Genomic DNA, 13986 nt, shown 5'->3' with positions numbered 1-13986 from the left:
TGTGTCAAAAAGCAGCACAAATGTGGTGCAAAAAATGTATAAATATGAGCCACAGTTGCCTGTGAGATATATAATATTTCCTAAACATTACCATCATTTGTTGACGCAGCAGCTAGACTAACTTTCAAAACACAACAGAAGCCTGTAAATTAGTGCTGGCTTCACATCAATTGATGATGCCAATGTGGCTCTAACATATGTTTCATGCATGGGGTGTGAGTGTATCAGGAAACACATGTTTTAAATCCAGATTTTAACAGGTAATAGAGTGTTCCTCAATGTTTTGTGATACATGTCTGAACTGGATTCTGACACATACGTAACAAGTTATAGCTGACCTCAGGTAACATCTTAGACTGATATTTGGAGTTTGTAGTGCCACATTTAAATTAGGGATGGATGGCAAAAGGGTTGCATACGGGTTCATAGCTCTATGGTTGGTGCAACTTACCATAGCTGTGGCACATCAAATGAAGAAAATGATACAAATTGAGGGCTAACAACTGTCCCTGGCCCTCTGTACATCGTACCTGTGTGTCTTAAATTGGTCTTAGTCACAATGTCTGGGTGACTGGTATTGCAGTCCTCCCGGAAAGTGGCTTGGCATGTTTCTCATGGATACACATGATGAGAGGAATACACTCCATGAATTAGTCTGCTAACTAATGAAGGAGCAAGTTTGCCACCACATGAGAGTTAGGGCCAGTGCATGTGTGCAGATATGTGTGTCTCACTCACTGGAGTCCCCGGGTCTGTACATGTTTGCAATGGTATGTAGGATGCAGTATCATCATGTCTGAGAGGCTTGACTTTCTGAGTTAATATTACACATAGTATTTGTATTTGGAAGTGTTGTACAGTGCACAGACATTGAGCACATTTCTCCCTTCCATGCCTTACAGGTGGACCTGCACCCTACACTATCGGAGAGGTGGCTCGATTTGCGGACCCAGACATCTCCATTTTTGGGATTGTAGGTCAGTCCTGTAGGCTCGGCAATGTGAATAGGGATGAGGTATGTGGATAAAACTTAAAATCAGAAAATGTAGCAGTGGAGCATATTAGTGATTTAGTCAGCAAGTCAGACCCTGATTCTCCCAGAATAGGGATGCCAAAGTCTTACCCACAGACTTCCGCTTCCCTATTCACTAATGAACATGTTTGACTGTATGTTTAACTTCCTAGCAGCATGTAGCGCCACATGTTGTGCTACGAGTATGAGGCACTTGAGTACAATGGCCTAGGTGTGCATGCAGCTCATGGCCAGAGGTGTGCTTGCATCTATCGGCTTGTTGTAAGTCATGGGTTACTGGTAGGAACTGATATTGACAAAGGTCTGCATTTCCAAAGATAAGTGTAGATGGCATTGTCCAAGGTTTGGGTGTATCCTAGTTGGACTTCCTCCTTACCTGTGGTGTGCTGGCCAAACCCATGTACAGCTGTCCAAAGCTTCCTGGGTTTCCTTGTTGTTTGAAATTATTTGTTGCTTGTCCACCCCCCCCTCAGGCACAGGCGTAGGGTTGTGAATAGTGTACCTAGGACTGATGATCCAAGTTTAGTATACAGACATGTAAATCTGTAAATCACTTGTCCAAACCTAGGATACCCACTCATGATTAGCAACTGCATTCTATCCTGGCTATTCCATTTACAACTCGCTGATCTTGTGGCCCTAGATTGTCATCAAGAACATGGTAATTTGTTGGCCTGTCAGTGGTGGAGGATTTGCAGCATGATTTTAACCGGACAAATGGCTGAACAATGATGCCAAATCCAACCCAGTTGTTACCCATTGTTAGAAATGGGGTCTCTAGATGGCAGTCGGTTTGCACCCTGTCCAAGTAGGGACCCTCACTCTAGTCAGGATAAGGAAGATACCCGCTCAGATAACCCCTGCTCACCCCCTTGGTAGCTTGGCACGAGCAGTCAGGCTCACCTCAGAAGCAATGTGTAAAGCATTTGCACATAACACACAGTAATAAGTGAAAACACTACAAAAGGACACCACACCAGTTTTAGAAAAATAGCCAATATTTATCTAGATAAAACAAACCAAATACGATAAGAATCCAACATACAGTAATAAAAATATGAATTATGCAAGATTTACTCAAAACTACAGTTCAATGAAGTCGATAGCTCCACCTGGGGCTATCACGGCGTCATGATCAACAAAACCAACAGTTCAGGCTGGCCGCGGCGTTGTGGGCCAGCTACGGTGTTGGGAAGACCCGCAAACAGTACCTTGGATTTGCAGGGCGTTGTGATCCTCGCGGTGAGCTCCGGAGGGTGGCGTCACTGACGTTGCGGTGTCGGGTCCGGAGTCGGTGCAGGAGTCGTCGAGCCCTTGAGGTCACACGCGTTGCAGATCAAACTCCAGGCTGATGAAGGCAGGTGCACCGGCGTGAATGGCGTCGGGGCTGCGGTGCGAAGTGGGACGATGTGCCGTGCGGTGCCCATAGGTCACAGTGCAGGCAGCGGCTCGTGATGGCGTCCAGCGGCGTCAGTGAGACCAGGGTTGCGGTGTGAAGCGGGGCGGTGCGAGGTGCAGTGTCCATAGGTCACGGTGCAGGCAGCGGTGTCATCGTTGCTGATGCGCTGTCTTCGGTAGGCCCAAGCCAGCGGTGCAAGACAGGACGGTGCTTTGTGACCCTCACGAGCAGTGTCCACAGGCCACGGTGCAGGCAGGATGCCTGGGGACGACACAGGAGTCGATGGTGCTGGCGTCGGGGGACTGGGGCTGCGGTGCAGGATGGGAGGGTGCGTCGTGTACCTCACGAGCGGTGTTCACAGGCCACGGTGCAGGCAGCGGCACCGGTGTCAGCAAGAGCGTCGTCATCGGGGATGCCCAGGCTGTGGTGTGAGCAGGCTATGCCGGAGTGCGGGGCCCACAGGTCGTGGTGCGAGCAGTGGCTCGATAAAGTCGTCCGATGACGGTGTTGGTGAGACCAGGGTCGCAGTTCGAAGCGGGGCGGTGCGACTCCGTGTGGCGTCGGCAGGTCACGGTGCAGGCCAGTGGCGTCGTTGGCGGCTTTGCAGTGGTTTCTCCTCTCGAACAGCACAAAACACACAGTTCCCAGTGCTGCAGGTTGAGGAAACTGAAGTCTTTGGTGTCCCTGAGACTTCCAACAGGAGGCAAGCTCTACTCCAAGCCCTTGGAGAATTTTCTCAAGCAGGACACACAGCAAAGTTCACCCTTTGCACTCTTTTCAGGCAGAAGCAGCAACTGCTGGCCAGTCCACAAAGCAACACAGCAAAGGAACAGTACTCCTCCTTCAGCTCTTCTCCTGGGCAGAGGTTCCTCTTGCTTCCAGAAAGATTCTAAAAGTCTGGGGTTTTGGGTCTTCTTCTTATACCCAGTTCTGCCTTTGAAGTTGGCAAACTTCAAAGCAAAGTCTCAAGTGTTTGCAAGATCCTTCCTTTACCAGGCCAGGCCCCAGACACTCACCAGGGGGTCGGAGACGGCATTGTGTGAGGGCAGGCACAGTCCTTTCAGGTGTGATTGACCACTCTTCCCCTCCCCTCCAGCACAGATGGCTAATCAAGATATGCAGGTTACACCCCAGCCCCCTTTGTGTCACTGTCTAGAGGAGAGGTGTGAGCAGCCCAACTGTCAAACTGACCCAGACAGGGAATCCACAAACAGGCAGAGTCACAGAATGGATTAAGCAAGAAAATGCCTACTTTCTAAAAGTGCCATTTTCAAACTAACAATCTAAAAACCAACTTCACTAAAAGATGTATTTTTAAATTGTGAGCTCAGAGGCCCTAAACTCCATATTTTTATCTGCTCTCAAAGAGAATCTGCACTTTAAGGATATTTAAAGGCAGCCCCCATGTTAACCTATGAGTAAGATAGGCCTTGCACAGTGAAAACCGAATTTGGCAGTATTTCACTGATAGGACATATAAAACACACTAGTATATGTCCTACCTTAAACATACACTGCACCATGCCCCTGGGGCTACCTAGGGCCTAACATAGGGGTGCCTTACATGTAGTAAAAGGGAAGGTTGAGGCCTGGCAAGAGGGTACACTTGCCAAGTCGAATTGACAGTTTAAAACTGCACACACAGACACTGCAATGGCAGGTCTGAGTCATGTTTACAGGGCTACTAATGTGGGTGGCACAACCAGTGCTGCTGGCCCACTAGTAGCATTTGATTTTGATTCACAGGCCCTGGGCACCTCTAGGGCACGTTACTAGGGACTTATTAGTAAATCAAATATGCCAATTATGGATAAACCAATCCACAGTACAATTTATATGGGGAGAACTTGCACTTTAGCACTGATTAGCAGTGGTAAAGTGAGCAGAGACAATAAACCAGCAAAAACAGACCTAAAAAAATAGGAGGAAAAGGCAAAACGTTTGGGGATAACCCTGCAAAAAGGGCTATTTCCAACACCCATCTTTTAGGGTTTTGCTTTGCTGTTTGATGATAGGACATGTGTAGGCTGGCTTGGCACTGCCTCAGGGACAATCAGTGATCTGTATGATGATATGGGCTGTTTCAGGTATATTAGATGTATTGTCTGATTTACTTCTGGAGCCATTTCACACAATGAAGTACCTAATGTTTGGTTTTCTATTTGTCTTACCAGGTTCCGCAACATGGTAAGGCGTTATCGCCATGAAAGAGACTCCGGAGTGTGGAGGGCATTTGCCCAAGGGGGCCCTTCCGTGTCCACCACAGCCACCACCAGCACCACCACTACCACCGAGGTGGTACCAACATTAGCAGGCACCTTTGCTGGACCATCAACATCCACAGCTTCAGGACCTGTGACAGCACCACCTGCACCTTCTCCTACAGACATGGCACCGACAAGGGCCCATACTTCCTCCACTGGCACCCAGACCACCCCTGCTGCAGTCATAGACTCTGCAGCTTTTCACCAGATGCAACAGAACCTGGAACGTGTGTTGCGAAAAATGACCAGGCTGCAGCAGGAGGTGGCACAAGTGAATCTGAGGGTGCGTGCCATCAAAAAAACCCTGTGGAGGGCCAACTTGTAGACCTTATATTCAGCCATGATTCCCTCCTCCCCTCCTCTTTCCTGGTTCTTTAAATTAGAGGGTTTAGGGGGCTTAGTGTTGGGTTAGTATAGGCTGTTAGTTTAGTTAGTAGTTGTGGGTGGGGGGTGGGGGTATCATACTTTTTAAAACAGTTTTTTATTATGTGTGTGGGTGAGTGGGTAGGGGACGATGTTGGGGTTTTGGTGTTTTTTTTTTTTTAATATATATATATATATATATATATATATATATATATATATATATATATATATATATATACATATATATATATATATATATATATATAAAATAATATACAAAAAAAATATCTGTTTGTTTAGTATTAGATAGTATGTGTTTAGGTTAGTATATGTTGTCCTCCATGTGTCCCGTCTTATAAGGGGGGTGGGGGGATGATGTTTAGATCGTTTAGTTAAATGTGATAAGTAAGTTTAGCTTAGGTTAGTTAGGGACAGTTGTGGGTAATGTGTAGTTAGAGTAGTTTAGGTTAGGTAAGGTGTTTCCCCTGGTTTTAGCTCTGTTTTTACTGTTTAAAAAATATCTAGGTAACCCTTTACAGTATGTGTCAAATGCTTGTAGATCAGGGCCTTGGCGTGAGTGAACAGTGTCTCTTTTGTATTAGCTTTTGTGTCCTATGCTGCAACCAAATCCCAACTGAGCTGTTACATTGGCAGCTACACCAAAGCTACTTAGCTAAGATTCGGCCATCCTTTGCACCCGCCACTCACGGTTACTATGGATCCCAAAGTGTGGTTAATTTGTGATGTATGTTTTCAATGTCACATACTTTGCTACCAGATTTGGTATTGAGGACACTGTGTTAGGTCTGCCTGTAGCATGATGTTCAAGTGAATCCTTATAAGGTGAGTGGTAGTATGCTCTCATGTAGTATGGTATACATAACTCACACCTATCATTTGTTACAATGTTCAGCCCGGTGACTTATTTATATGGAACCTCATACACATCCATTCATGCTGTATGGTGTGTGTTAGGTAAAAACTGGGGCAAAAGTCACATACGTACGTTTTGGCTTGCAGAAAACATTGAAGGCACTATTTTCTGGCTTAGACATCCCTTGAGGAAGCGTTATTTTGTCCAACACAGCATTATGGTATATAGTTTCTATTTTACTCTGAAATAACCCTCAGGAAGGGCAGATGATAGTACAATCCAGACCACTGTGCATAGTTATCAGCCAACGTTCGTTTAGGTCAGGTGTATTGACAATCAATAATCATTGACCTGAGGTAAACATCACTGATGGCCATCACGGTTGATGTGTCACATTACACAGAGACAAAGTTGTTGTGTAAGTGCTATTTATTTTAAAGTGCTGTAGTGCTATATGTACATTGTCATGATTGTGAGTCCATTAGTGTGACATCTTCCATTGTGATCCTAGACAAGTGCAAAAGGACAAGTCATTGGACATGCTGGGGTGAAGTGTCAGACAGTGCAGAGGGACAGGATTTGCCAATGAGGTAGTGGGAGACATTCACAGGGCAGGGTGACAAGATAAACAGTGGGCTGAAGAACAGTGCTTGAGTACAGTTGTTGCAAGACTGGCATGTTACAAAGCACAGGACCTTGGTAATAGGTGGCCATGTGGCAGGCACTAGTTCTACCGGGTACTCGTACGGGTGAAGGTGATCTGTTCCACGTCTTCATCTTCTGATGTGTGTGTTGTCTCCTCTGCCCTTGGTGGCGGTGGTTGTGAAGGGGCAACACACACCTCAGTGTTTGAAGAAGTGGAGTCAGACTTCCTAGTAGCTGCCAACTGTGGGGCTCCTAAGGGCAGTACTGCAGCAAGGAGGAGCTGCTGGTTCTTAAGAATAGCAGCCACATCACAGTGGTAGGCAGCCAGGTCGGCCCTGAGGGGCTCAATATTGCATTTGTGCATGCTTTGACAGGATTGTTGTTGTAGGTGTTGGGTCAACTCTATTACAGCTGTGCTGATTTCCTTCAACCTTTTTTCAAGTTCCTGCAAGATTGTTTTTCTCCCTTGCATAGCCGCTGCCTGTTCTTCAGTTGACTTCATGCACGAACGCACCCCCTCGAGGCTGGCTGCCATATTTTGCATCCCCACATGCACCTCCTTGGCCAACTCCTGCTGTACTCCAACTACAGTTCGCTCAAAGCTGGTGCCAGTGTCGTCAGAGTCCTCAGCTGTGTTGGAGCTGGCAGGTCATACAATTGGGGTGGTGGGTGGGTCCTCTGTGATGGCTGCTAGTTCTGTGCTCCTCCGTGTGACTGAAGGTGGGGTCTGGAGGGTTCCAAGGACATCTTGGAGGGTCTGCTGGCTGATGTTTGTCAGCTCGTCATCCATGTCATCAGGGTAGTCCTGGACAGGCATATCCGCAGGAGAGCCATCGTCCTCTGCAATGAGATATGGTGCAATTAGTGTCTGTGTTGTGGCATTTGTAATGTGACATGCCTGCCTTCCGATTATTTTCACATTGTGATCTTGGTTCCTGTTCATTGTTCCTGTCTTTAATATTAGCATCCTCCCAGGCCTATGCCCCACCTGCATGTCACATGTATTGTGGTCAGTTTGTGGACTTGTCAGCATCACATCCTCTAGGTGTTGGTTCAGGCCAAATTGTGAATTGTCACCTTATTGTCCTACTCAACCCTCCATCTACTTCCATTCTCATGGTGAGGCCTTTCACTGGCTGTGGGTGTTCTGATGGCACTAGCACCACACTTAACAATCTGGACCTTCCCCAGTCTCTGATCTTTCACATCCACCTATATGTTGTTGAGATCTAGCATATACTATGCATAGCCTTGGTATGGAACGATATGGATGTCAGCATTGGTAATGTGTACTGCTGATGTTGAGGAATGTGTGGTACGTTGGATTGCACCGATTGTCCTAGCAGTGTTCCATTTCCTCCTCTGACTGTGCGGGTGTATTTCTGTAACCAGTTACATGTGTCCTGCCCCTCAATGCTGTTGTCTGAGCAGTATGACATTTGGGATGTTGCATGGTGTCATTGGAGCTATTGTGACCCAGGCACAGGGTGGACCCTGACATATGCAGCATGGGTATGACATTAGTGCTGTGTACCTCCTAATGTTTATGACAATGGCTGATGTGTGTAGCAACTATGGACAATCACATTTGACAGGATTGGGACATTTTTATTGTTTCAGGGGATTGATAACGTTGTCATCCTGAACCCTCTAATTTGGGTGTGTTTGATCCATGGAGACGTTATTGCCATTAGCTACTTGACCTGCACGCACATCAGAGGTGGTAGTGGCAACTGTTGTCAATGTTACATTCCACTTGCAGATATGGCCAGAGGTTGTTAATTGGGCCCTAGTTAATGTAGGGAGAATACCGGCTGACGTGTGACAGGCTGCCAGTTTAACGTTGTACCCTACCCTCCTGGCCTGGCTTTACCTTTCCAACATCCTTGGCATGGCAGCATACCCCCATGCAAAGGTTGTTGGTGTAGTGTAGTATTGTGCCCCAGGTTTCCTCTGTACAGCCCATGCCCCCGTGCCGTGCCCCTTTGCCCATGCCACTCCCTGAATATCATGACTTACAGGCATTGTGTAGTAGGTATGTCCACCCCCTTGCTTACAGTTAACATTTGTGCATTTTAATTCCCCATGCGACTTACCCTACCCTTACACTGCATGTGTGTTGTCTCCTGGTAGTCTGCGCTGTCCTGTCCTTGAATCCCTATGACAATCTCATCAGGGATGACGGCTGCGACCATCTTCTCCATGTGGTCCAGGGCCTCCTGCGGTTCTGGACTTGCAACTCCAGTTTGCAGTGCTGCCTTCCTGTTCCTGGCCATCTTTTCCTTGGTCCTGCGCTTGCAGTCATGCCAGCGTTTCTTGCACTCGATGACTGTTCTCCGTACTTCTGCTACACTGTTGATGTTGTCAACAATTTGTTGCCATATTGTCTCTCTCCTACTAATTGGCAACTTGGAGGAGACAAAAAGTTGGTGCTGGTGTTCCATCACCTCTTTCACCAGAATTTCCTGCTCATCTGCACTGGAGCAACACTTTCTTTTCTTCTTCTCCCTGTCCTGGGCCTTGTGTGGGTCCTCCTGGCTGGTTTCCTTGTCTGTTGTCATCTTCCTGGGGTCTGTGCAAGCATCTGGGATCCATTTTGGCTCTCCTTAGCACATTTTGCTGTGTTTGCGCCACTTTTTGATGCAATTGCGTCAAAAAACGGCACGTATCCGGTTTGCGACGTCGTAAACCGGCTCACAGTCATTTTCGCCACATCAACGTCATTTTCCTTTACGACGTGACGCATTGGTTTGAGTAAAAAAAAAAGACTCACACCTGAGGTTTGCGCTGCTGTGCGTCAAAGTATAAATTTGACACCCACACGGTGCAAAGAAATGGCGTTAGCCGGCGGTAACATTTTTGACACAAAGCTGCGTCGGTGCAGTTTTGCAGCAAAAAGTATAAATATGGCCCTAAATCTGCATTGACTAGATGAGACACATATAGGTTGAGTCAGGCACTTCACTGGGCAGGTAGGCTTCAGCACGATTAGCCCTTCATGGTAATGATGCATCTATCGAATCCCTCTACCTCATTAGCACCCATGTAGAGGCATTTCACTTGGTCCCCTCCAAAAAACACACCTATGTACTTCAGTAGGAGGGAATTAGATACTGAGATTTCCGATTACACATGGAGAGCCATTTGCCAAAGAGCTGCTAAATCCTCAATATATATCCGTTACAAAGAGAACGCTTATAAAATACTAACTCGTTGGTACCTCAGACCCGTCATATTTGCAAAGATGTTGGGGGGTACTGATTTTTGTTGGAAGGGGTGTGGTGAAAAAGGATAATTTCTACATACTTGCTGGTCCTGTCCACTGATCCACAGATTCTAGGCTGAGATACAACATACAATACAGACCATTACAAATGTCTTTCTTCCACTTGATCCACTTGTGATCCTCCTCGGAAACCCGGGGCGGATAGACTTTTCCCCTCTACGACCTCACGGTGCTGCCTGTTTTCCCACTTGTTAGCAGCACAACTGTTTGTGGCCCAGATGTGGAAACAACCACAACCCCTCTCCTTGCACATGCGGTGGGGGAAGGTTTGGTCTCTCTATGCCATGGAAAAAAGAATTGCCATTATTTGTGATTGAGTAGCCAAATTCAATGTCGTATTTCGCACCTTCACTGCCTACATATGGCACCTACAATGGGCGGGGGGATTTCACATGAAAATGTCCAGAACTCTGAGGGCATCCGACTTTCACATCATGTCTCGATCAGATACTGAAGGGGGCTTATCAGGAACCGAACTTCCAACTAGATGAATCTGACTTATTGAGGTCATCTGGAGGGGTAAGGAGATTTCCTATGCACTCATTGAGCGGGGATGTATTTCGACTGTACCAATTGCCTTTAGCATGGGTGTATGAGTTGCATCTCCTGTTTTATACTCTTTGCACTGCTTAATTTGGAAATGTCCTGCGTGTCATGTTCTTTTCTTGAAGATGCAAAATTCAATTATTTAAAAAAATATTAAAACCTCCAACACAAATGCCATTTGCCGTCTATTTGGTATAAGACCAGTTCAGTTCCAACTCATTATTATATGTTCTGGCTTAACACTTTTGTCCATGGCTCTGTTAAAGTAAAATGGTAACAGATTTTTTTTTTATATAAATCATCAATATTACAGCTAACATTGATGGTTTCAGTAATCGGCGGTGGGGACATTAATTCTAACACCATCTATGACACCTCCACATTAATAACAGCAGTACCTCTCCTGGATCATTTAGACACAGTGACAATCTACAATAGGTACAATAGGAAGGAAAGAAGACTTGGGGGTGGAATATGATGAGGAGCTGCAAGGAGACAAAGGAAGGCAAGGTGGATTTGGCACAGTTAGTTGACAGATACCAACAGACAATTATCCAAAGTGGAATTACCCCTTAATTTATCTTTCATATAACTAACTGATGGGGAATATGCGATTTCGGAAAAAGGACTTCCTTTTATTTCTACCAATCGGATAAGGATAGTGTGTACTGAAACCAAACTGTTTATAGTTTTGCGATGAACTTTACGTTTTTTTACCCTGCAGTTCAATACAGCAGCAAGTAAGGAATCGAGAGCCACATGTACAAAAGTTAGTGTTTGTGATTACTGAATAGCAAACTTTTGCGATTCGCTATTTGGTATTTTGCAAACACATATGTACAGAAGTCTGTTTAACACTTTTTGCAATTCTCAGTGGGTCACAAATATACCTACCTCATTAATGTTCATGAGGTAGGTCTTGGTTTGCAATCCGTTGGGAACGGCAAAAATCACAGGGATAATGGCCTGCTGGGGTCAGCAGACCACCATATCTTTGATTGTTTTTCAATAAAGCAATCTTTTATTTTTAAATGCAGCGTGTTTTCCTTAAAGGAAAATGCGATGCATTTTTTAAAAAAAAGTAAAGTTTTCTTTTAATTAAAAAAAAATATTTTTACATCCATTCTCCTAAAAATATCTTTACATCCATTCTCCAGGGAGAAGGGGTCCTTCCCACTTGAAAATGGGTTACCATCTACTTGAAGTAGGCAGTACAATGCAAATGTTTTGCAACCACATTTCGGTCGGCAAACATTCACACATATCATTGCGATTCATTATTAGGAAGGGAAGCCTAACCACGCCCCTTCCTAATACTGAATCGCAAACCCTATTTGTGATTCGGTAATAGGTTATTGAATCACAAATAGGGCCTTTGTACATACAAAAAACGCTTTTTAGAAGTCGCAAACTGCGACCACTAAAAAGCTTCGTACATCTGGCCCCTATTCTTAAATAATTTGGACGCTAATGGATTCTGATACACAGACTTGTATTTAGGAACTAGATATTGAGGGAAATGATAAAACCTGTTACTGCCAGTGACCTATGAACAGAACCTTTTATAAGAGTGGACAGTTGCAAAAGGCCAAAATCTTCGGCTCTTCTGAAGACAATTGCGCAGATATTTATGAGGTAAAATTAAGAGACCTTGTGAATGTTATGGACACGAAAATGAGATCTACAGTACCAGTGACTGAAAATGATGCATTAAAATGTTACTGTGTGAGATGAAGTATGCAATAGAACCAGAAAATAAAAAACCTTAGGGCCACATATGGAGTATGGTGGGTGGTACTCCCTGAGTGTGGCTAAGGACATTTTCACTTGCTAATGAAAAACTAAATAACACATGGCCCCCTCAAACCCGAGGAGTTTTCTTCCTAGGCATGGCAAGGTCATTACTTGTTTTTTTTACTGGGCGGTGATAGACAGAAAACAAAAAAGATATCACACCGTCCACCCTAACGAGCACGGGTGGTTTCATACCCATCCTTCAACAGGCATCGGAAACTTTTCATTGACAGAGCCATCATGGGCTCCACAGAGTTCCCTGTCACCAAACTATAACTCACCCCAATATTTGTAGCAAAATAAAAGAACAATATCCCGCCCAGCAACAGTAGATGAGTGCCTCTTGTGAGGATTCCTGAGCAATTGAGTGATCCAGCCTGGAGCGTCAGGTCACTATACACAACCGCAGCAACAGAGTTTTTTGTGACTGCCTCCTTCACAAAAGATGCAGTTGGAATTGGCAGAGGTTTACAATATTTAAAGATTTCTACTTTGTTTGGACCTGGTGTTCCACGAATAACCACAATGCAACAGATTGGACTCCTTGAGCCAGTATTTTGCACTTCATCTCTAACTTTTAGACGTCTGATGCCCGTTTACAAAGATAACTGATGAACCGCAGGATTCCTTACGTCTCAGTTTCCTAGAGACAAGCTTGCTGCTGTGAGTTGCCCTTGCAGAGGAGGAAGCTGATTTGCCCAGTTTGAAGATGAGAAGACTAGAAACTCCCTAACGAGGAACAAGGCCAAGCTTATTTAAGTATGCAGATAGATTTCAAAGGCCACTAAAGTGCATTTAAGACATGGACAGACCAACGTAAATAACATATGTACGCTAGGAAGATTGAGAATTTGCAAAGAACATTCCAGAACAGCAAGTGTGGTAAGCAGCATCTTCAACCCAAACTGCATCACTCCTGACTTTGCGATAGCCTGCGTCCTCCATGTGGTGTCTTATTGGTGATACAAGGGTTTTACTTCTTCATGCTTGTGTGGTTCTAATCCATTGGTCAACGCCAATCTCCCTGATTCTGGACCGCCTGACCAATTAAGGCTCTAAAGACACTGCAGTATCAGATTAAAGTTGGACCCTATCCCTAAAGTCCACTTGCCACATTCCAACTCATAAACCAATAGGTGCATTAGTTGCAATTGTGTTAGTTGGAACAGTGACACAAGATATGTTTTTTTATGGGCCGAGATAGAGTCTGGTACCGCTCGAGGGGACCTGATTCTAATGCTAGCTCATCTGCAGAACCAGTAATCCCCTACAATAAAAGTGAGTCAAAACATCAGCTGGACCAGCAAATGTGTGTCTGAAAGGTGACCCCTGCCACAGGTACCACCCGCTGCAGCTCTGGTGGACATTTTTAATCAGGCCTGGAGGCTCTGGCAAAAACTCCACTGACACCCTAATCCATCTTCTTGATTCAAGTGGGTTTCAGTATTCATGCATTTTTGGTGAGGAAATTCGAAAGCAGTAGAACAGATGATAAAGCTGCTGAAGATTTAATTGATTGGTCTGAACTAATGCAAGTCAGGATGGGTGGGAAGAGGAGTGTTAGTGGGGAATCTTCAGAGTGAAGATTATGTCACTGTTTGAAAGGGGAGTTTTCCTCTGTATGGTTGCTTCTCTGTAAATTGTATACTGTTCCTATGATATTAAAATTAACTCATGCTAAAATGATCAAGGCTTGGATGATTTGATGTCAAATATTTTGGAACAAGCTGATGGAAGGGTCCTGAACTGACTCATAAACTTACATCCAGTGACTACCAT

The sequence above is a fragment of the Pleurodeles waltl genome, chromosome 4_2, assembly GCF_031143425.1.
Source record: "Pleurodeles waltl isolate 20211129_DDA chromosome 4_2, aPleWal1.hap1.20221129, whole genome shotgun sequence".
NCBI lineage: Eukaryota > Metazoa > Chordata > Amphibia > Caudata > Salamandridae > Pleurodeles > Pleurodeles waltl.
The sequence above is the reverse complement of the archived record's forward strand: the minus strand, read 5'-3'. Positions refer to the sequence as shown.